The sequence below is a fragment of the Giraffa tippelskirchi genome, chromosome 9 (assembly GCF_054371585.1).
Source record: "Giraffa tippelskirchi isolate mGirTip1 chromosome 9, T2T-mGirTip1v1.2.pri, whole genome shotgun sequence".
In the NCBI taxonomy this organism is placed as follows: Eukaryota; Metazoa; Chordata; class Mammalia; order Artiodactyla; family Giraffidae; genus Giraffa; species Giraffa tippelskirchi.
The window spans coordinates 120017746-120039625 of NC_137283.1; the positions used below are offsets into that span (position 1 = coordinate 120017746).

Genomic DNA, 21880 nt, shown 5'->3' on the forward strand with positions numbered 1-21880 from the left:
TGTCTCTGCTTTTTTTAAAAAATTTATTTATTTATCTATTTTTTTCTCTGCTTTTCAATATGCTGTCTTAGTTGTTCATAACTTTTCTTCCAAGGAGCAAGCATCTTTTAATTTAATGGTTGCAGTCACCTTCTGCAGTGATTTGGGAGCCCCCCAAAATAAAGTCAGCCACTGTTTCCCCATCTATTTGCCATGAAGTGATGTGACCAGATGCCATGATCTTAATTTTCTGAATGTTGAGCTTTAAGCCAACTTTTTTACTCTCTTTCACTTTCATCAAGAGGCTCTTTAGTTCTTCTTTGCTTTCTGTCATAAGGGTGGTGTCATCTGCATACCTGAGGTTATTGATGTTTCTCCCAGCAAGACTGATTCCTGCTTGTGCTTCTTCTAGCCTGGCATTTTGCATGATGTATTCTGTATATAAGTTAAATAAGCAGGGTGACAATATACAGCCTTGACGTACTCCTTTCCCTATTTGGAACCACTCTGTTGTTCCATGTCCAGTTCTAACTGGTGCTTCCTGACCTGCATACAGATTTCTCAACAGGCAGGTCAGATGGTCTGGTATTCCCATCTCTTTCAGAATTTTCGACAGTTTATTGTGACCCACACAGTCAAAGGCTTTGGCATAGTCAATAAAGCAGAAGTAGATGTTTTTCTGGAACTCTCTTGCTTTTTCGATGATCTGGTGGATGCTGGCAATTTGATCTCTGGTTCCTCTGCCTTTTCTAAATCCAGCTTGAATATCTGGAAGTTCACAGTTCATGTACTATTGAAGCCTGGCTTGGAGAATTTTGAGCATTACTTTACTAGCATGTGAGATGAGTGAAATTGTGTGGTAGTTTGAGCATTCTTTGGCATTACTTTTCTTTGGGATTGGAATGAAAACTGACCTTTTCCAGTCCTGTAATCACTGCTGAGTTTTCCAAATTTGCTGACATATTGAGTGCAGCACTTTCACAGCATCATCTTTCAGGATTTGAAATAGCTCAAATGGAATTCCATCACCTCCACTAGCTTTGTTCATAGTGATGCTTCCTAAGGCCATACCATACATTATTTAAACAATATGCTACTAAGAAAACTTTAATTGTGATTTAAAAAAAAAGACAGAAAAATTATCTTGTACTTACATTTCAATGTGTTATTTCTGATTTTTTAATGTTAAATCCTAAAATTGGGTTAAAAAAAAAAACAAGAATTGTTTGAGGACTTTAAATACATATTACAGCTCTGTCCATGAAAGCCTTACCACGTTGCATATCTACCTGTACAACATTAGTATGAGCCTGCCTGGTCACTCTGCCAGTGGTTCACAACCTGGCAGCTCATTAGTATTGTCTGGGTGACTGTACAAAAGCAAAAAGGTGATAGCTTAACTCATGACCAGAAAATCAAGGGCCTGAATTAATTGGGAAGTGTTCCTTTCTCTTCTGTTTTCTGAGTTTGTTTAGCTTTGCTATCACTTCTTCCTGCAGAGTTTGGTAAAATTCACTAGTGAAACTATCTGATCCTGGTGTTCTCTTAGTTGGAAGGTTTTAACTAAAATTTTCAGTTTCTTTAATACATATAGAACTGCTTAGATTTCTGATTATTCTTTCTTGAGATTTGATGATTTGTGTCTTTCAAGAAATTAGTCCATTTTACTGAAGTTGCTGAGTCTATGGCATCACCTTGTTTACAATATTTCCATGTTATGTTTTGATATCTACAAGTCTATAGTGATACTCTATATTAATTTCTAATATACATTTTAAAATTAATGTCATTTATATTTTTTCTTGATAAGTCTGCTTAATTTCCTCTACTTGTTCCATGGTTATTATTCTATTTCTGTGTGGTTTTTATTCTACTTTCTAGGCTAACAATTTATCAGTTGATTTATATCTTCTGTTTCCTTGTTATTCTCTGATGTATCTATTATTTTTATCATTTGTTTTTGTCTTTTTAAAAATGTCTAGTTGGTCTTTTATATTTAATCTTTTCTCAAAAGAACCTACTTGTTAATTCATTATTTCTATATGTTTTCCTTATTCACAAATACATGATTTTTCTTTCTTTTTCTCTCCAAGCTTCTCTCTTTATTAAGTCTATCCCAGACAAGGGAAGGGAGACAAACCATGGTTACTGTGATGCCCTCTACCCTTGCCCCAGGACATAAGGAATCTCTTCTGTCTTTTCCCTACCTCTTCCCCCTGCCCAATAAATAAAGGCGGACAAGGAAATACAGGGTAATGGAGGTATGCTTTTCTTTGTTAAGTATTTTGTTACCAAACCAAGTTTGGTCAGTTCATCCAGTGGACAACAAAGCCAAATTATTGACACCAGGCTGTGGTGAAGGAAAGTATGGTTTATTGAAGGCACACAGTGTCAGGACAAACAAGGTGAATGAGGCCAGTGTTCCATGTGAGCTTGAAAATTATGTGTATTCTGTGGCTGTTGGATGAGGTAATCTACAGATGTTAATTATATCCTGCTGATTGATGGTATTATTGAGTTCAACTCTGCCCTTTCTGATTTTTTTTCCCTGCTGAATCTCTCCATTTTTGATAAAAGAGTGATGAAGTCCCAATTGTAAAGTTGGTTCATTTATTTCTGTTTGGAGTTCTACCAGTTTTTGCTTCACAGAATTTGACACTCTTGTATACAAAAAAGTGCGTACACAATGAGAATTGTTATGTCTTCTAGGAGAATTGACCCCTTTATCATTATGTAATGCCCCTCCTTATCCCTGATATTTTCTTATTCTGAAGGGTGCATGATCCAGAACCCAATATAGCTAGCTACCCTCACATTTTCTGAAAACCTATTATACCTTTCTTCATCCTATTACCTTTAATCTGTAAGTGTTCTTGATATTTAAAGTATAGGGAATATATAGTTGTGTCTTACTTTTTGATCCATTCTGACATCTGTCTTTTGAGTTATTTAAATTATTGATATTCAAAGTGGTTATTAATATATTAATTAATAATATATTTAATATATATTTGTGCTTTAATATAGGTAATATATTTGCAATGTACACTTACAACTAATCCAGGTATACTTTAAAATAACCTATACCACCTCACAGTTAGTGCAGTACCTTACAATAACAAAATGATCTTAATTCCTCCAATTTGCCCCTTGTACACTGCTGTTATTCATGTTGCTTATTCACATTAATTTTTGTTATTTTTATTTTGAATAAATTGTTATGTGTACAATCTAGAAAAATTAAGATTTCTATTTTATCTTCACTTATTCCTTCTCTGTACCCACTCCAGTATTCATGGGCTTCCCTGGTGTCTCAGACTGTAAAGAACCCACCTGCAGTGCAGGAGACCTGGGTTGGGAAGATCCCCTGGAGAAGAAAATGGCAACCCACTCCAGTATTCTTGCCTGGAGAATCCCCACGGATGGAGGAGAATGGCGGGCTACAGTCCATGGAGCTGCAAAGAGTTGGACACAACTGAGTGACTAAGCATAGCACAACATCCCTTTCTCTGATACTCTTCTTTTATGTAGGTCCAAGTTTCATACCTATGTAATTTCCTCCTTACTAAAGAACTTCTTTCAACATCTCTTGGAAGGCAGTCTACTAGTAATAAATTCCCTCATTTTGCATTTTTCAATGGCAGTCTTTATCTTTCATTTCTGCAAGATATTTTTGCAAGGTACAGAATTCTAAGGTGGTGGGGTATTTTTCCTCAACATTTTCAATATTTTCTCCATGGTAATCATCTTTGCATATTTTCTTAGGAGAAGTAAAATATAATTACTTCTACGGAAGTATCCATCTCTCAGCTTCTTTCCTTTCAAGATTTTTTTCCTTTGTCCTTTATTTTTCTGTAATTTAAATATAACATATATAGGTGAAGTTTTTGGCATTTACCTTGCTTGTTGTTCTCAAAGCTTCCTGGATGTGTGGTTTGGTGTTTGGGATAATTATCAGTCATTACTATTTCAAATATTGTTTCTAATCCTTTCTCTCTTGTTTTTCCTTCTATTATTCTTATTGTCCATATGTCACATATTCTGTAGTTGTCCCACAGCTCTTGGATATTTTGGTTTTTTATTTCCCTAAGGCTTTTTGCCGTTTGCTTTTTGCAGTTTAGGAGATTACTAGTTAGATATCCTCAAGTTCAGAAATTCTTTCCTCAGCTGTGTCCTGTCTGCTAATAAGCTCATCAAAGGTATTCTTTCTGTTACAGAGTTTTTGATCTTAAGCATTTCTTTCTGGGTCCCTCTTACAAGTTTCATCTCCAGTCTTATATCACCCATGTGTTCATGCATGCTCTCTACTTTTTCCACTGGATCCCTGAGCCTACTAATCCTGGTTATTTTAAATTCCTGGTCTGATAATTCCAACATCATTGCCATTTTGGGGTCTGGTTCTGATGCATTCTCTGTCTTATGCATGTTTTGTCTTTTATCTATGTTTTTGCCTTTGAATATGTGTTGGTTTTATTTTTGGTAGTTGGACAAGACATACTGGATAAAAGAAACTTCTGTAAGTAGGCTTGCAGTACTGTGGTGGTGAGTTGTGGAGGGAGAGGAAGCTGTAGGATAGTGCTATGGTTAGATCTCAGTACTTTAGTCTGCGCATGCCTCTGGACTGTGAACTGCACCAGTGCTTCTCATCCCCAGCCTCCTAAGGGATAGCTAAAGTGAACTGGCATTAGGTCTTTTTGTCTCTCCAAGGAGAAAATTGGAGCCAGCAGTGCTGCATATTTCTTTTTCCCCAGATTACTTAGGCTCTAATAATCCCCAGCAGTTTAGAATCTGGTTAACTAGTTTCCTCTGAGTGCAGGCCTTATTAAGCAAAACAAAATGCACTGGTGCATTTTAACATGGCTCCTCTTCCTTTTTGCCTGCCTGAAGCCCGAGTGGAATTTTCTCTGGTATTCGCTGTGAAGACTTGGTCAGGTTCCTGGAGGTAAATCTCACCAAATTGTGGAGGCTCCTCTCTGACTAGATTTTTTGGAGGTTTTAACTCTCAAATTTGTCCACAGTGGGCTTCTAGAAATGCATCAGTAATAGTTCAGGCTTTCCTGTTTCAACTAGTTGTTGTGGAAGTTTCAGCTTATGGTTTTCTGCTCAAGTATGTTGTAATTCTCTGTATTTACCTTTGAATAGCTCCAATTTGGGAACAATAATTTGTCCTTTGGTGCCACCACTACCCCGTGAGGGATCTTAGAAGAGTTGTTGCTGTTTTTGGTTATTGAGTGTTTTTTTTTTTTTTTCCATTGTTAGGATGGAGTGGTAGCTTCTAAGCTTCTAACAGGCTGAAAAAGAAACTGAAAGTCCTGCTCATAATACTTCCTGTTTCAGTGAGCCCTTGCCAGTTACAGATTCAGCAATTTAGAAATTTAAGAACCATTTTTTTCTTAGATTTCTGAAGTGTGTTTTCCCATTTTTCCTTTTTTTGTACCAGAGCTATGTAAACTTTTAAGTGGATCTATAGTTAATTTACAATATTAGTTTCAGGTGTACAGCAAAGTTATTCAGTATTTTTACAGATTATACACCATTAAAAGTTATTACAAGATAATGACTACAATTCCCTGTGCTATACAATATATCCTTGCTTATTATTTGTTTTACACATAGTAGTTTGTATCTCCTAATCCCATATTTCTAATTTACTCCTCCCAGATTCTCTATCGCCGTGGTAATCATAAGTTTGTTTCCTATATCTGTGAATCTCCATTTTGCATATACAGTGATTTGTATTATTTTTAGCTTCCATATATAAGTGATATTCTACAGTATTTGTTTTTCAGTGTCTGAGTTATTTTACTAAGCATGATGTTCCTAAGGTCTATCCATGTTGCTGCAAATGCAGGGATTTCCAGGACACTGTTTTAATAAATTTCCCTCCACTGCCCTCCCTAACCCTCTTCCTTGCTTTACTTTTTCTATAGCATTTGCCACATTTCAATATACTGTATGATTTAACTTTTTGTTTGTCATCTATCTTCCATGAGTTAAAAAACTCAAGAGTATCTTGAGCAGGTATTCTTGAACCATTCTTATGACCCTGTTTTAAACTGGTAGTCATTGACGTTTACACACACTCTAAAAGATATGTATTGTTTACTCCCCTTTCCCATTTTGTGTTATGGATGTCATATTTTATATCGTCATACTTATCTCTTCATTATTTATTGTAGTTATACTCGCTTTTATACTATTTTGTCTTTTAATCTATCTTCTGGCTTATTTATCTCTAATCTTTACTACAGATTTTCCTTTCCAAGTAGGATTTTTCCTTTTCTATATGTTCTATTTTCGATTTAGAGGAGACCCTACAGCATTTATTTAGGGTAGGTATAATATTGATGAATTCTTATAGATTTTGCTTGTCTAGGAAGTTCTTTATCTCTTATTGTATACTAAACAATAATCTTGCTACCTAGAGTGTGCTAAGAGGAGGTTTTTCCCTTTCAGCACTATTCCCTTCTGGTGTGCACTTTCTGCAGAAGTATCAGCTGATAGTCTTCATGATAATTCCTTTGTATATGATTCTTTGTATTTCTCTAGGTGCCTGTAGAATTATCTCTTTATATCCTGTTATTTTTAATTTTTATATTACTTTATATGGATCTTTGGGAGGTTCACCTTATTATGATCTTCTGTGATTCCTATGAAAGTGAAAGTCACTCAGTCATGTCTGACTCTTTGTGACCCCATGGACTGTATAGTTCATGGAATTCTCCAGGACAAAATACTGGAGTGGGTAGCCTTTCCCTTCTGCAGGGGATCTTCCCAACTCAGGGATAGAATCCAGGTCTCCTGCATCACAGGCGGAGTCTTTACCAACTGAGTTATCAGGGAAGCCAATCTATTTCCTCCTTCAAGTGTGAGGCATTTCCAGCTATAATTTCTTCATATTTGATTTCACATTTTTCACATTTTTGATTCCTTACTTGCTCTCTTGGCACTTCTGTAACACTTATAATGCAAATATTGGAATGCTTAATTTAATCCTAGCCATCTCTTAAGTTGCTTTCATTTTTTAAATTGTTTTTCTGCCATCCTGATTGGGTGATTTCCATTATTCTATCATCTAGATGACATATGTGTTCTTCTACATCACTTAGTGTCCTATTCATGTCTTCTAGTGTGTGTGCATTTTCATTTTTTAAATTTCAGTTATTGAATTATTAATTTTTGACTGGGTCTTTTCTGTATTTTCTAGTTCCCTGTTAAAATGTTAAGTATTCAGATTATTTTCCCTAATTTAATTAACAGTCTATTACCAATGTTTTGAATTCTTTATCTTGTAAGTGTTTTGTTTAAATTAGGTTTCATTACTTTTTTTTTTTAATTTTTTTTTTTTATAAATTTATTTATTTTAGTTGGGGGCTAATTACTTTACAATATTGTAATAGTTTTTGCCATACATTGACATGAATCAGCCATGGGTTTACATGTGTTCCCCTTCCTGGACCCCCTACCCACCTCCCTCCCCATCCCATCCCTTTGGGTCATCCCATTGCCCCGGCCCTGAGCCCTTGTCTCATGCATCGAACATGGAATGGTGTTCTGTTTCACATATGATAATATACATGTTTCAATGCTATTCTCCCAGAACGTCCCACCCTCACCTTCTCCCTCAGAGTCCATAAAATTGTTCTATGCATCTGTGTCTCTTATTCTGTCTCGCATAAAGGGTTATTGTTACCATCTTTCAAATTCCATATATATGCATTAGTATACTGTATTGGTGTTTTTCTTTCTGGCTTACTTCACTCTGTATAATGGGCTCCAGTTTCATCCATCTCGTCAGGGGTTTTCTCTTGCTCTTTCAACTGGATGTAGTTCTTCTGCCTTAGGTTTTAACTTTCTCTTCCTCTGTGGATTTAGGTAAAACATTTACCTATTGTATTCTTGAAGGTGTACACTATTGTGGGAGTGTCCCAATGCAAACTGCATGAGCCCGAGGCTTTTGGTGGAGTGGCTGGATTTGAAGTGGATGCCAGTCACGTCTTTCCTCAGCTTGTGCTGGCAGTCGTCACCGTGGTAGCACATTGGGCTGGAGATGGAGGAGCTGGCTCCACGATAGAGGTGGAACTTCCTCTCTTCTCAGTGGCCATCACTACCCTGTGATGCGTAGGGTCTGATTCCAATTTGCTGGAGCAGAAGTGCTGAGGATCAGGCTGCAGCTGACGTTGTTCTCTTCTCTGTGTGTTTTTCCTCTACCTGCACCATGTTCTTTGCCCCAGAGGAGGGGCGTGATTAAATAAGTGGGGCTTGTGCATATGTAGAGGTCCAATGCACTGCCTGTGTAGATATCTTCAGCTGCACTCAGAGTTCATGGTTGAGTCTTGTCTCTCTTGGTCACCCTAGACTGTCTGTGATGTGGACTGAGTGGAGCCAGAGCATTTGCTTGGTCTGGGCTGGGGCACATGGTGAGGTGCTCTTAGGACACCTGGCATTCACTAGAGCAGACTTTTCTCCACTCTGCCTTGGGGCCAAGTCGCCTTTGTCTCTCATGGCTCCTCACTGACCTCAGCCTCTCCTACTTTCCCTCTGTGTGAAACTGCCCTGAAGGGGAGTATGAGGGCCGTGTTTTTTCTCTGCAAGTATCCAGGGTGAGCTGTAGCAGAGTTGCTGCCATCAGAAATCGGGGCTGCTTCTGGGACACCACTTGAGTAAGTGCCAAGAATTGCTGTCACCACCCCCCCTGGGCTTCTCCTGATACTGGGGCCCATCTGTGGGCTGAGGTCTACTCTTTTCCCTGGCTCTGCTCAGTCCAGATCCAGTGATTTACTGTGATGTGGAGTGAATGGGCCTGGAGCATTCACTCATCTTGGGCTGGGGCATGCAGCAAGAGAGTCCTGGGAAGCCCTGTAGCTGCTACAGTTGACCTCTCTCTGCCTTGCCTCAGGGGCAGCTTGTGTGTGTGTGTGTGTATATACTTCTCATGAGCAGTGTTCAGGTTTTTTTGGCCTTTCTATTTGTTTCTGAGGTCCTCCAACCATCCAGGGGTGCTTGTCTCGTCCTCACAAGACACCCCCCCCCCCCCAGTATAGGGACTCCTAGTCCACGCCTTGATTAGCTCACTCCCCAGGATGGGTGCCACCCCTGCAAACTCCCTTTTCCTCTAATCCCCTGCCAGTCTCACCGATCAGAACTGGATCTCTTTTCCTCTCTTCCTAACCAATTAAATGTATATCTTATAGCCTTGGTTGTACAGGAGTCCTTCAGCTAGATTTCAGTCAGAATATTTCCACATGTATATGTATTTTTGATGTTTTCATGAAGGGATGTGAGTTCCACGTCCTCTTACTCTGCCGTCTTGATGTCTTTCTCTCCACTTATTCTGTTCTGTTCCTAAGCATCTGTTTTATTTTTTATTTTTTTGTCTTCCTGGGTCTTTCTGTCTTTTGAAAAATTTTCATTTATTTTCCTTTTCTCAATATTCAGAAATAGCCTCCCAAATATCCTCTCAAAATAATGATTTTCTTCATGAAATTTTAATCCCATAGTTTGTTTTAATGCCTTCAGTTATATGCTTTCTGACTTTAAAAATTATACCAGGTTATTTTTCTTCTCAGGTGTAATTTTTCTCACCTTTCCTCTTGTTTTGTACTATGTCCTTTTTTCTTTTCAGATTGTAAACCCTCTGGTGTCTAGCAATGATTTCTATTTTATACACTAAATCTCCTAAAGTATGTTCTTTTATCTCTTATTGGTTATTTTTTTACCCACTGCAGAATATTTACATAGCATCCATATTATTTTTTTATTTGTGTTTGAATGAATGCAAAATATTGAGGACTCCTACTTTCCCCTTTACTCCATCTGAAAATTAAGTGGAGTTCTTCCCCTACATTTTTACATCTCTATTTGACTGTGTGCTTCTACTAGAATCTTTTTTAAAATTTATTTTGTTTACTCAACCTCTGAAGAGGTATTGTTGAAATAAATTAGCATCAGACATGCAGAAAGATTAAGGGAGAGGAGAAAAAGGAGACAAGGAGTCTTAATAGATTAACACAACTGCAGAAGTATGCTTTTTAAATGAATTTGTTGAGCCTGCTTTCTCTTCCAAGAAAATAATACTGTTGTGCTCAATACCTTTCATGGGATATCTGCCAAAAATTGGCAGAATACACATTTCTTTTTTTTTTTTTTGCAAGACAGATTTATTTATTTATTTATTTATTTTATTTTAGTTGGGGGCTAATTACTTTACAATATTGTAATAGTTTTTGCCATACATTGACATGAATCAGCCATGGGTTTACATGAGTTCCCCTTCCTGGACCCCCCACCCACCTCCCTCCCCATCCCATCCCTCTGGGTCATCCCATTGCCCCGGCCCTGAGCCCTTGTCTCATGCATCGAACATGGAATGGTGTTCTGTTTCACATATGATAATATACATGTTTCAATGCTATTCTCCCAGAACGTCCCACCCTCACCTTCTCCCTCAGAGTCCATAAAATTGTTCTATGCATCTGTGTCTCTTATTCTGTCTCGCATAAAGGGTTATTGTTACCATCTTTCAAATTCCATATATATGCATTAGTATACTGTATTGGTGTTTTTCTTTCTGGCTTACTTCACTCTGTATAATGGGCTCCAGTTTCATCCATCTCAGTAGAACCGATTCAAATGTATTTTTTTAATGGCTGAGTAATATTCCATTGTGTATATGTACCACAGCTTCCTTATCCATTCGTCTGCTGATGGACATCTAGGTTGCACATTTCTTATTTAGGAAGGGAATCATTTTATTTTAGGGAAATTCATGAATCCTCTTTGAACCAACCACACTGTGATACAGTATGACAGTGATTTTTGCTGGATTTGCTGTATGTATGCTGAAATATCTAACTGCTATTGAGGATACATTCAATGATATGTATACCTAAATATCCTTCTAAGGCTGGCTTTTTTTCCTCAATTCCACAAATTTTGATAAATTATATTTTTGTTTTCATTGACTTCAAAATACAATTTAACTTCTTTTGAGATGTTTTTCTTTGACCCAGGTGTTATATAAAAGTGTTTTGTTTAATTTCAATGTATGGGGGATTTTTCAGCTGTTATTGATTTCTAGTTTAATCCTGTTGTTGAATGAGAGCAGATGTATCAAAGTCATTCTTTTAAATTTATGTTTTATGTCCCAGAATAGGGTCTACCTTGGTCAGTGTTCCATGTGAGCTTGAAAATAACATGTATTCTACTCTTGCTGGATGAAGTAATCTATTGATGTCAATTATATCCTGTTGATTGATGGTGTTGTTGAGTTCAAATCTGCCCTTTCTGGTTTTCTGCCTGCTGGAACTCTCCATTTTTCATAGGGGGAGTGATGAAGTCCCATATCTAAACTGGGTTCATTTCTCCTTGGAATTCTATTAGATTTTGCCTTGTAAATTTGACACTCTCCTGTTAGGTGCATAAGCAATGAGAATTGTTATGTCTTATAGGAGAAATGACCCTTTTATCATAGAAAATGCCCCTCTTTATTCTTGTCACTTTCTTACTCTGAATTGTGCTCTGTGCAAAGACGAATATAGCTACCCTCCCTCACGTTTTTTTGAAAGCCTGTTACAAATTTCTTCATCCTTATACCTTTAATCTGTAAGTGTCTTAATATTTAAAAAATAGGGAACATATAGTTGTCTCTTATTTTTGATCCCTTCTGACATCTCTCTTTTAATTAAGGTATTTAGACTATTGATATTCAAAGTGATTATTGATATAGTTGGTTAATATCTACCATATGTGTTAGTACTATCTCTTGCTTTTGATCTTTGTTGCTACTTTTATCTTCCACTCTTTCTGACTTTTGTGGTTTTAATTGAGCACTTTATGATTCCATTTTCCCTGCTCACTTATTATTTCAATTTTATTTATTTTTCTGCTTTTTTACATGACCGACCTAGAGTTTGTAATGTACACTTACTTCTAGTCCAAGTATACTTTCAAATAACATTATACCCCTTCACTGGTGGTGAGAATGATCCTCCATTTAATCCCTTGTATCACTGTTATTTATGTTGTTTATTCGTATGCATTGTTGCTTTTACTATTTTTAACTAACTGTTATGTGTTAGCATAGTCCATAAAAATTAAAAATTTTCTTATACTTTCAGTTATTCATTTTGTGATACTTTTTTTGTGTAGACCCAAGTTTTATACCTACCTAAATTTTTCCTCGCTGAAAGGACTTCTTTTAACATCTCTTGCAAGAAAGTCAACAAATAACAAACTTCCTCAATTTTTGTTTGGGAAAGGCTTTATCTTTCACTTCTGAAAGATAATTTTGCAAGGTAACAGAATTCTGGTGTGGTGGGGTTTTTTCCTGAGTAATTTCCGTATTTTACTCTGCTATTGTCTTCTTTGCATGTTGTTCTAAAGAGAAATCAGTCATAATTGCTTTAATTATCTCTATGATAATGGTAAGTACTTCCTTCCCAGCTTTTTGCCTTTTGGGATTTTTTTCATTTTCCTGTTTTCTGTAATTTGAAAATAATGTGTCTAGGTGAGGGTTTTTTTCACATTTATCTTGCTTGTTGTCTCCAAGCTTCCTGGATATGTGGTTTGGTGTTTGGAGTAATTACCAGTCATTATTGTTTCAAATATTGCTTGGACCCCTTTCTCTCTTGCTTTACCTTCTGGTATTCCTATCATGTCACATCTTTGCAGTTTTCCCACAGCTCCCTGGTAGCTCAGATGGTAAAGAATCTGCCTGTAGTGTAGGAGACCAGGGTTTGATCCTTAATTCGGGAAGATCCTCAGGAGGAGAAAATGGCTACCCATTCCAGTATTCTTGCCTGGAGAATCCCCATGGATAGAGGACCCTGGCAGGTTACATTTCATGGGATCCCAAAGAGTTGGACATGACTGAGCAACTACAACTTAATCCATGCAGCTTTTGGATATTTTGTTCTTTTTTTTCTCATAGTTTAATTGATGTTTGCTCTCTGCACTTTGGGAGATTACTATTTAGATATTCCCCAGCTCAGATATTCTTTCCCCAGCTGCATCCAGCCTGCTAATAATTAGCTTGTCAAAGGTATTCTTCCCTTATAGTGCTTTCAATTGCTAGTGTTTTTTTGCGGGGAGAGTCTCACTCAGAATTTTCATCTCTATTCTTACATCACCCATCTGCTTATGCATACTATCTTCTTCAGGCATTAGCACTCTAAGATAGTTATCCTCAGTTCAGTTCAGTTGCTCAGTTGTGTCCGACTCTTTGTGACCCCATGGACTGCAGCATGCCAGGCCTCCCTGTCCATCACCAACTCCCGGAGTTTACTTAAACTCATGTCCATTGAGTTGGTGATGCCATCTAACCATCTCATCCTCTGTCGTCCCCTTCTCCTCCTGCCTTCAATCTTTCCCAACATCAGGGTCTTTTCCAATGAGTCAGCTCTTCGCATCAGGTGGCCAAAATATTGGAGCTTCAGCTTCAACATCAGTCCTTCCAATGAACACCCAGGACTGATTTCCCTTAGGATGGACTGGCTGGATCTCCTTGCAGTCCAAGGGACTCTCACGAGTCTTCTCCAACACCACAATTCAAAAGCATCAATTCTTCAGTGCTCAGCTTTCTTTAGAGTCCAACTCTCACATCCATACATGACTACTGGAAAAACCATAGCCTTGACTAGATGGACCTTTGTTGGCAAAGTAATGTCTCTGCTTTTTAATATGCTATCTAGGTTGGTCATAACTTTCCTTCCAAGGAGTAAGCATCTTTTAATTTCATGGCTGCAATCACCATCAGCAGTGATTTTGGAGCCCAAAAAAGTTTGCCACTGTTTCCACTGTTTCCCCATCTATTTCCCATGAAGTGATGGGACCAGATGCCATGATCTTAGTTTTCTGAATGTTGAGCTTTAAGCCAACTTTTTCACTCTCCTCTTTCACTTTCATCAAGAGGCTCTTTAGTTCTTCACTTTCTGCCATAAGGGTGGTGTCATCTGCATATCTGAGGTTATTGATATTTCTCCCAGCAATCCAGCAATTGTTATCCTAGCTGTTTTATATTCTTGGTCTGATTATTCCAACATCCTTGCCATTTTGGGGTCTGGTACTGATGCATGCTCTATCTGATATGTGTTTTGTCTTTAGTCTTTGTTTTGCCTCTGAATATGTCTTGTTTCTGTTCGGTAGCTGAATACAATGTACTGGATAAGAGAAACATCTGTAAGTAGGCTTGGGATACTGTAGTGGTAAGTTATGGAGGGAGAGGCAGCTCTAAGACAGTGCTATAGGTAGATATCAGTATTTCAGTCTGCCTATGCCTTTGGACTGTGAACTGCACAGTGCTTCTCATCCCCACCCTCCTTTAGGTGAGACAGAATACCTAACGTGGGCATTGAGTATTTTCTTCTCTCCAAGTAAAAAGAAAAACAGAGATAGCAGGTTTCATGTTTCTATTTCCCTGAGTCAATTAGACTCTTAATAAAACCCAGCAACTTAGACTCTGGTTAACTAGTTTTCCCTGAGGGCAGGCCTTGTAAAGAACACATGCTCTGGTGCATTTTAAAATGGCTTCAATTTCTATTTCCCTTCTGGGGTCTTTTCTGGTATTTACTGTGAATACTCACTCAAGATCCTGGAGTAAATCTGGCCAGATTGTGGAAGCTCCCCTCTGATTGGGTTTCCTAGAGTATTTAACACAAAAGGTTGTCCACCGTGGACTTCCAGTAATGCATCAATGTCAATTCAGGCTTTACTACTGCATGGCTAGTTCTTATGGAAGTTTCAGCTTGTGGTTTTCTGCTCTGGTAAGTTGTGAAGTGAAAGTTATTCAGTCGTGTCTGACTCTTTGTGACCCCATGGACTATACAGTCCATGGAATTCTCCAGGCCAGAATACTGGAGTGGGTAGCCTTTCCCTTCTCCAGGGGATCTTCCCAACCCAGGGATCAAACCCTTGTCTCCTGCATTGCAGGACAGTTGTTTACCAGCTGAGCCACCAGGGAAGCCCTGGTAACTGTAATTCTCTGTATTTACTTGTAAATATCTACAATGTGAGAATACATGGTTTCTCCTGTACTCCTGCTCCCAGCCCTCCTTTCAGAGATCTAAGTTTTGCTTTTTCAGGTTGTTCATCATTTTGATTGTTGTTAGGATGGAGTGGCAGCTTCTAAGGGGCTGAAAAGCAAAGTGGAAGTCCTGTTATAACTTTTTCATAATAATCCCTGCTTTAGTGGGCTCTTGCCAGTTAAAGATTCAGGAATTTAGTCATCTTTTTTTCTTAGATTTTTGAAATGTGTTTTTCCACTTAATCTTTTTTTTTAGTATCAAAGAATTTTTTTATGTTGATGTACAGTTAATTTACAATATTATATTAGTTTCGGGTGTTTAGCATAGTGATTTTGTATTTTTACAGATTATGCTTCATTAAAAGTAATTGTAAGGTAATGACTATAATTCCCTGTGCTGTACAATATAACCTTGCCGATCCTCTGTTGTATATATAGTAGTTTGTATCTCTTAATTCCATACCCCTAGTTTGTACTCCACCCTTTCCCTTGGTAACAATAATTTGTTTCCTATATATTTGAGTCTGTTTTTGTATATACACTCATCTGTATTACTTTTTAGGTTCCACATATAAGTGATGTTCTACAGTATTTGTCTTTCTCTGTCTGGCTTATTTCACTAAGCATAATATTCTCTAGGTCTATCCATGTTGCTGCAAATGCAGCAATTTTCAGGCCCTTGTTTTAATAAATTGCCATCCCCTGCCCTCCCAACCTGCTTCCCTATTTTATTTTTCCTATAGTATTTGTCACATCTCAGTATGCTGTAGGATTTAACTACGCATTTTGTTATCTGTCCTCCCTGAGTTAAAAAGTAAACATGCTGAGCATGTATTTCTTTGGTTGAACCAGCCTTGTGACCCTTTTTTGAAACTAGTAGTCATTTATGTTCAAACACATTCTAAAAGATCTGTATTTTTTTTTTTTACTCCCATTCCTCACAGTTTGTGTTTTGGATTACATCTTCCTACTTATCCCTCAACTGTTTGTTGTAGTTATAGTTGATTTTTACATTACTTTGTCTTTTAATCTACCTACTGGCTTATTTAAGTGATCTTTAATCTTTATACAGATTTGCCTTTCCTAGTGGTATTTTTCATTTTTTATATATTTATATAAAATATATTTATAATGTATGGCAAAACAAATACAATATTTTAAAGTTAAAAAATAGAAAATAAACTAATAAAAAAGAAAAGGCAATAAATTTGCACAAAAATAAAAAATATATTTATAAATTTATATAAAATATTTATATGTTTATATAAAATATACAAAAGTATATTTTATATATTTTGTACATTTCTTTTTTTTCTCTTCCATTTAAAGAGGATCCTGCACCATTTCTCTGAGGGTGTGTTTAATATTGATTATATTCAGTTTTTTCTTGTCTGTGGGGGGGTCTTCCTCTCTCCTCTGTACTGAACAATAATCTTGCGGGAAGAGACTCCGAGGTGCAGGTTTTCTACTTGCAGCGTTCTGAGTGTATCATGGTATCCTTTCTTCTTTAGAGGTTTTGCAGAAATATCAGGTGATAATCTTGTGGTAATTCCTTTGTATATCACTCTTTGTATTTTTCACTACCTTTAGAATTATCTCTTTTTTTCTTTCAATTTTGATACATCTTGATGTGTTTTTTGTGTGTGTGTGTGTGTGGAGGAGAGAGTTCATCTTGATCTCAGGTAGTCTTGACCTGCAGCAGCTGAAGCAGTGTTTAGGTTCCCATTCAGAGACTGAGGTAGGGTCTTGGCAGTGAGAGCTGAATCCTAGCCACTAGAGCAGTGATCAGTGACAAGGCCCTAACCCTTCGGCTTTGCAGAAAAATTTCCCACCAAGATGGAAGGTAGTCAAACGAGTAAAGTGTTCATTAGCAGGAAAAAAGAAAAAAAAAAGACTACAGTACTTATGAATAGACACAAGGGTGGGCTCTGAGAGAGAGCTGCACCTGTGTGGTAGCTTGAATCACTTTTATGGGGCATTTATTCCAGGTTTCCTTTGGCCAGTCATCTTGCTTTGCCTGGTTCTGAATCTGTATTTCTCCATGTGAAACTGCCCTATGAGGGAGTGTGAGACCCATGTGATTTCTCTGCGAGTATCCAGGGTGGGCTGTGATAGAGCTTCTGCCATTAGAAATCTGGGCTGTTTCTGGGACACCACTTGAGTAAGTGCCAAGAATTGCTGTCACTGTTCCCCCTGGGCTGCCCCTGGGACTGAGTCCCTTCTGTGACCCTAGGTCGACTCTTTTCCCTGCCCTGTTTTGACCCAGATCCAGTGATTTACTGTGATGTGGGGTGAGTGGGGCTGGAGCATTCAGCAAGAGAGTCCTGGGAAGCCTTGTAGCTGCTACAGTTGACCTTTCTCTGCCTTGCCTTGGGGGTAGCTCGTGTGTGTGTGTGTGTGTGTGTGTGTGTGTGTGTGTGTTCTCCTGTGAACAGAGTTCAGTGTTTCTTAGATTTTCTATCTGTTCTGGAGGCCCTGGGTGCTTCTTTCCTCCACATAGGTCCCTTGGCTCACTCCCTTAGGGTGGGTTTTCATGAAACCCTGTGATCTCCCTTTACCTTTGTGTCTCCTCCCAGAAGCACAGTTCCTGACTGAATATCTTTTCTTCCTTTTCTAACTAATACTTCTTATCTTTCTTACAGTCTTGACTGTATAGGAGTCCTTCTGCTAGATTCAAGTGAGAATTGTTCCATATGTAGATGTATTTTTGATATTTTCTTGAAGGGATATAAGCTCCATGTCCTCCTAGTCGGCCATCTTGATGTCTTCCTCTCCATTTAGTGTCTTCTTTTCTGAGGTATATGTTTTTTAATCTTCCTGTTGTCTTCCTTGAGTCTCTCAGTTTCTTGAACAATTCATTTTCCTTTTTTTAATATTCAGAAATAGCTTCTCAAATATTTCATCAAAATGATTTATTTTGGAATTTTCATTTAATTGTTTTGTTTGTTTCTAATGGCTTTAATTACATGGCGTCTGACTTTAACAAATAATGTCAGCTCATTTTTCATCTCAGATATAATTTTATCTCATCGTTTCTCTTTTTTGTTCTGTGTAATTTTCCTTCATATTTTAAACCACCTGGTACCTAGCAATTGTTTCTATTTTATATAGTAAATCTTCTAAAGTGTGTTCCTTATTTATCTCTTATGGTTTTCTTCTTATACGTTACAGAATATTTACATAACATTCATATTGGGTTTTTTTCATATTTGTGTTTGAATGGATGGTCTCCACCTAAAAATAAGTGGATTTTCCCTCTCCTTTTTGCACCTCCCTTTGATTGGGCACTTCTATCAGAATCTTTTTTAAAAAAATTATTTTTAGTACTGAACCTGGAAAAGATATTGTTGACATGATTTAGCATCAAATATCCAGAAGGATTAAAGTAAAAGAGAAAGAGCTGAGACTAGAAGAAGTCTTAATAGGTTAAGAGCTGTAAGAATGTGCCTTTTGAATGAATTAATTGAGCATATTTTCTCTTCCAAGAAAATAATTTTTCTGTGCTCAATACCTTTCATGTGACATCTGAATGAAAAATTGGCAGAATACACCTTTCTCACTTAGGCAGAGAATCATTTTATTTTAAGGAAATTCTTTTACCCTTCTTGAGCCAGCCACACAGCAATAAGTTGTATCAGAGATTGATTTTTGCTGGATTTGCTGTGTGTATCAGAGAAGGCAATGGCACCCCACTCCAATCCTCTTGCCTGGAAAATCCCATGGACGGAGGAGCCTGGTGGGCTGCACTCCATGGGGTTGCTAAGAGTCGGACACGACTGAGCGACTTCACTTTCACTTTTCACTTTCATGCATTGGAGAAGGAAATGGCAACCCACTCCATTGTTTTTCCCTGGAGAATCCCAGGGACTGGGGAGCCCAGTGGGCTGCCATCTATGGGATCGCACAGAGTTGGACACGACTGAAGTGACTTAGCAGCAGCTGTGTGTATGCTGAAATATCTAATTACTATTGGTTTCACAGTACAAGTACCTTAAAGCAGTCATCTCTTTTATAAAAAGCTTTCATATCTTCTCTTATTTCTCTAAATTTAGGTACAGTTATTCTCCAATCCTTGAAAATGTTCTCCACATTGGAAAAGACTCATGATTCTTCGGAAATCTACACAAACTCTGATGTATCCAAGTGGTGAGTCTTTCTGAATTTACTCGAATACTATTTGCTGGAGATGCCAAATGGCATTTCTAAATCATTGAGCCTACTTAATCTCATATCGTGGTTCCTTGTAAACTTTGATAAGAGGATGTTACAATTTACTGCATTTATTTCTCTTAAAAATGAAACTTTCTTGAGAATAGAGCTGTGATTTAATTATTGATGACTATAAAATCCATTTCCTTTGTAATATTCTAGCAGTTATGGTATTTGTTTGCTATTATGTGATATTTGGTTTAACATCCGACAACGTAAAATAATCAGGGTTCAGTTTCAGAGAAAGTAGACTCGTACATTGTAGAAAGCATCACATTTAACTAGCAACCATTTTTAAGTGTATACTTCAGTATGTTAAGTATATTTACATTGTTGTGCAACAGATCTCTAGAGCTTTTTCTTCTTGAAAAAGTGAAATTCTGTACCCACTAGAGACTAATTCTCCCTTCCCCTCCCACTGCCCCTTCACAGTTACTTTTCTATTTTGTTTTTATAATTTTGATTACTCAGATATATTTTCAATGAGTAGAATCATATAGTGTTTGTTCTTTTGTGACTGACTTACCTTGCTCAGCATGACCTTGAGGTGTATCCATGGCTTAACATTGACAAGATGTTATTTTAAGACTATGTAATATTCCATTATATGTATATGTCACATTTTATTTATTCATATATTGATGGATATTTGGGTAGCTTTTACCTTTTGGCTCTTACGAATGATGCTGCAATGAATAGGAGTGTTCACATATCTCTTTGAGATACTGCTTTGAACTGTTAGATATACACCCAGAAGTAAAATTGCCAGATCATACGGCAGTTCTATTTTTAATTTTTTGAGGAACGTCTATATGATTTTGCATAATGGCTACACCATTATATTTCCACCAGCAATCCACAAGATTCCAATTCCTCTACATCCTTGTGAGCACTCATTTCCTATTCTTGTCTTAGTGGCCATCCTAATAGATTCACAATGCTATTTCATTGTGATTTTGATTTGCATTTCTCTTATGATTAGTGATGTTGAGCACCTTTTCTTATTCTTGTTGACCATTCATATATCTTCTTTGGAAAATTATGTGCATCATTTGTCCATTTTTTAAAATAAAATTATCTGGTTTGGCTTGTTCAGTGGGAGTTTCTTATATTTTTGATGAATAAGGACATTTAGATGTTTTAAGCACAGAAAGATATGTTGCAGTGTATTTAATGGCTTTAAAAGTCATTGGTTAAGCTTAAGAAATATTTTTAGGTTAAGCTTTCAAAAGGACTTCAGTGAAGAACAGAGTTACAATGGGAAGTAATATTCTTTGACTAAGAAAATTAGAAGTCTGCCACTACATATCCCAGCTCTAGAGTCATGCTGTGCCATATAACCAAAATAAGGAGGCCACAGCAAGATCAGAAAACTTAGTCAAAAAGCCATTCTCAGAAAATCCTCATGATCAGGGAGGCACTGTTACAACTTCAGCTTCCAAAACACCTGCAAAAAGTCAATAGGAAATTGTATACCCTACACAACTCTTATAATTAATACTCATGGATCAAGTGACCACACATTAATATCTTTGTTAGTGCTGCAAAAGAAAACCAGACACCCTGTGATGGGCTTTGCAAGTAGAAATTAAAAAAAAAAAAAAAAAACAGCATAAGTAGCCTCCACATCACATTAATCTTGCGAATGTCATGACAATGTATCTGATTGGCAGAGCCAAAATCATATACAGAACTGTAGCTGCAAGAGTTTGTAGAAAAAGGCAGAATTCTAGCCTCTGAAATATGAAACCATTCCAGAAATATATTAAAATGGCTATTGGGCTCCAATCCCTTGTATCTACCTCCAATTAAAGTAATGGAATTTACTCCTTTTTGTTTTCCTCTTGTTATGGTAAGAGTGAAAGAGGTTGGGTTTAGAAGTTTTCATTTATTAAAATCATCCTGGTATGATTTTCCTAAATTCAAGTCTGATTATGTCATTCTTCTGCTTAGACTATGACATGTTAGTACAAAATACTAATTATTTGTTTTAATTATGTTCATTTGTTCTTTTTTTGATACTTCAAAAAGATGTACTCACTTATTGGCTTGCATATTGGCTCTTTTGGCAGTGAAAGAAGGTTGACTTTTGTGACTGTATTCTAAATTATATAGCATGTGTGTATGCCAACTGTAGGCAACTCTACTTTTATTTATGAACCATAATAAAGTTAATTCCAGTCACAGGTGTTATTCTGAATAATGGATGGAAATAAGCTGATAGAAATGAGAATTATTTGTAATATATAAGAAAGAATAAATGAAAGTTAGAAAACAATTGGCTTCTAAGAATATTGAACTCTCCAATAAAATTAAAACTGCTATATACATGATGAGGTAGGATAGCTTAATTGTCTAAAAATCAAATATGCAAAACCAGTTTTAGTCTGTATTTAATATGTAGACATTTGTTAGAAAAATGATCTTTTTCAGAAGGAAATATAATGGAATGTATGTGTTTCTTATAAGTCAAAATATTATACATTAGTGAAAATGTCATTCCATCTTAATCCTAAAATTACTACTCTATTTTGTCTCAAGTAATTTACAATCAAATTTAAAGACAGAAATATTGATGGAGTAAGTTTAGGAACCAAGTTTTCGTTTTCAATAAAATGACAATTTCTAAAGAATTATAATCCTTGAATAGAACTGTTAGAGATAATTTCT

At 36.9% G+C, this 21880-nt stretch overlaps 1 long non-coding RNA gene across 1 annotated transcript in view; it reads left to right on the forward strand.

The window, feature by feature from the left end:
* Positions 1-20820, forward strand: part of LOC145521825 (uncharacterized) — a 40921-nt gene extending 20101 nt beyond the window's left edge. Inside the window, exons 2-3 of the long non-coding RNA XR_014065719.1 lie at positions 3270-3506; positions 19054-20820. This is a non-coding gene — a long non-coding RNA (uncharacterized LOC145521825). The remainder of the gene's footprint in view (positions 1-3269; positions 3507-19053) is intronic.
* Positions 20821-21880: the final 1060 nt, after the last annotated feature.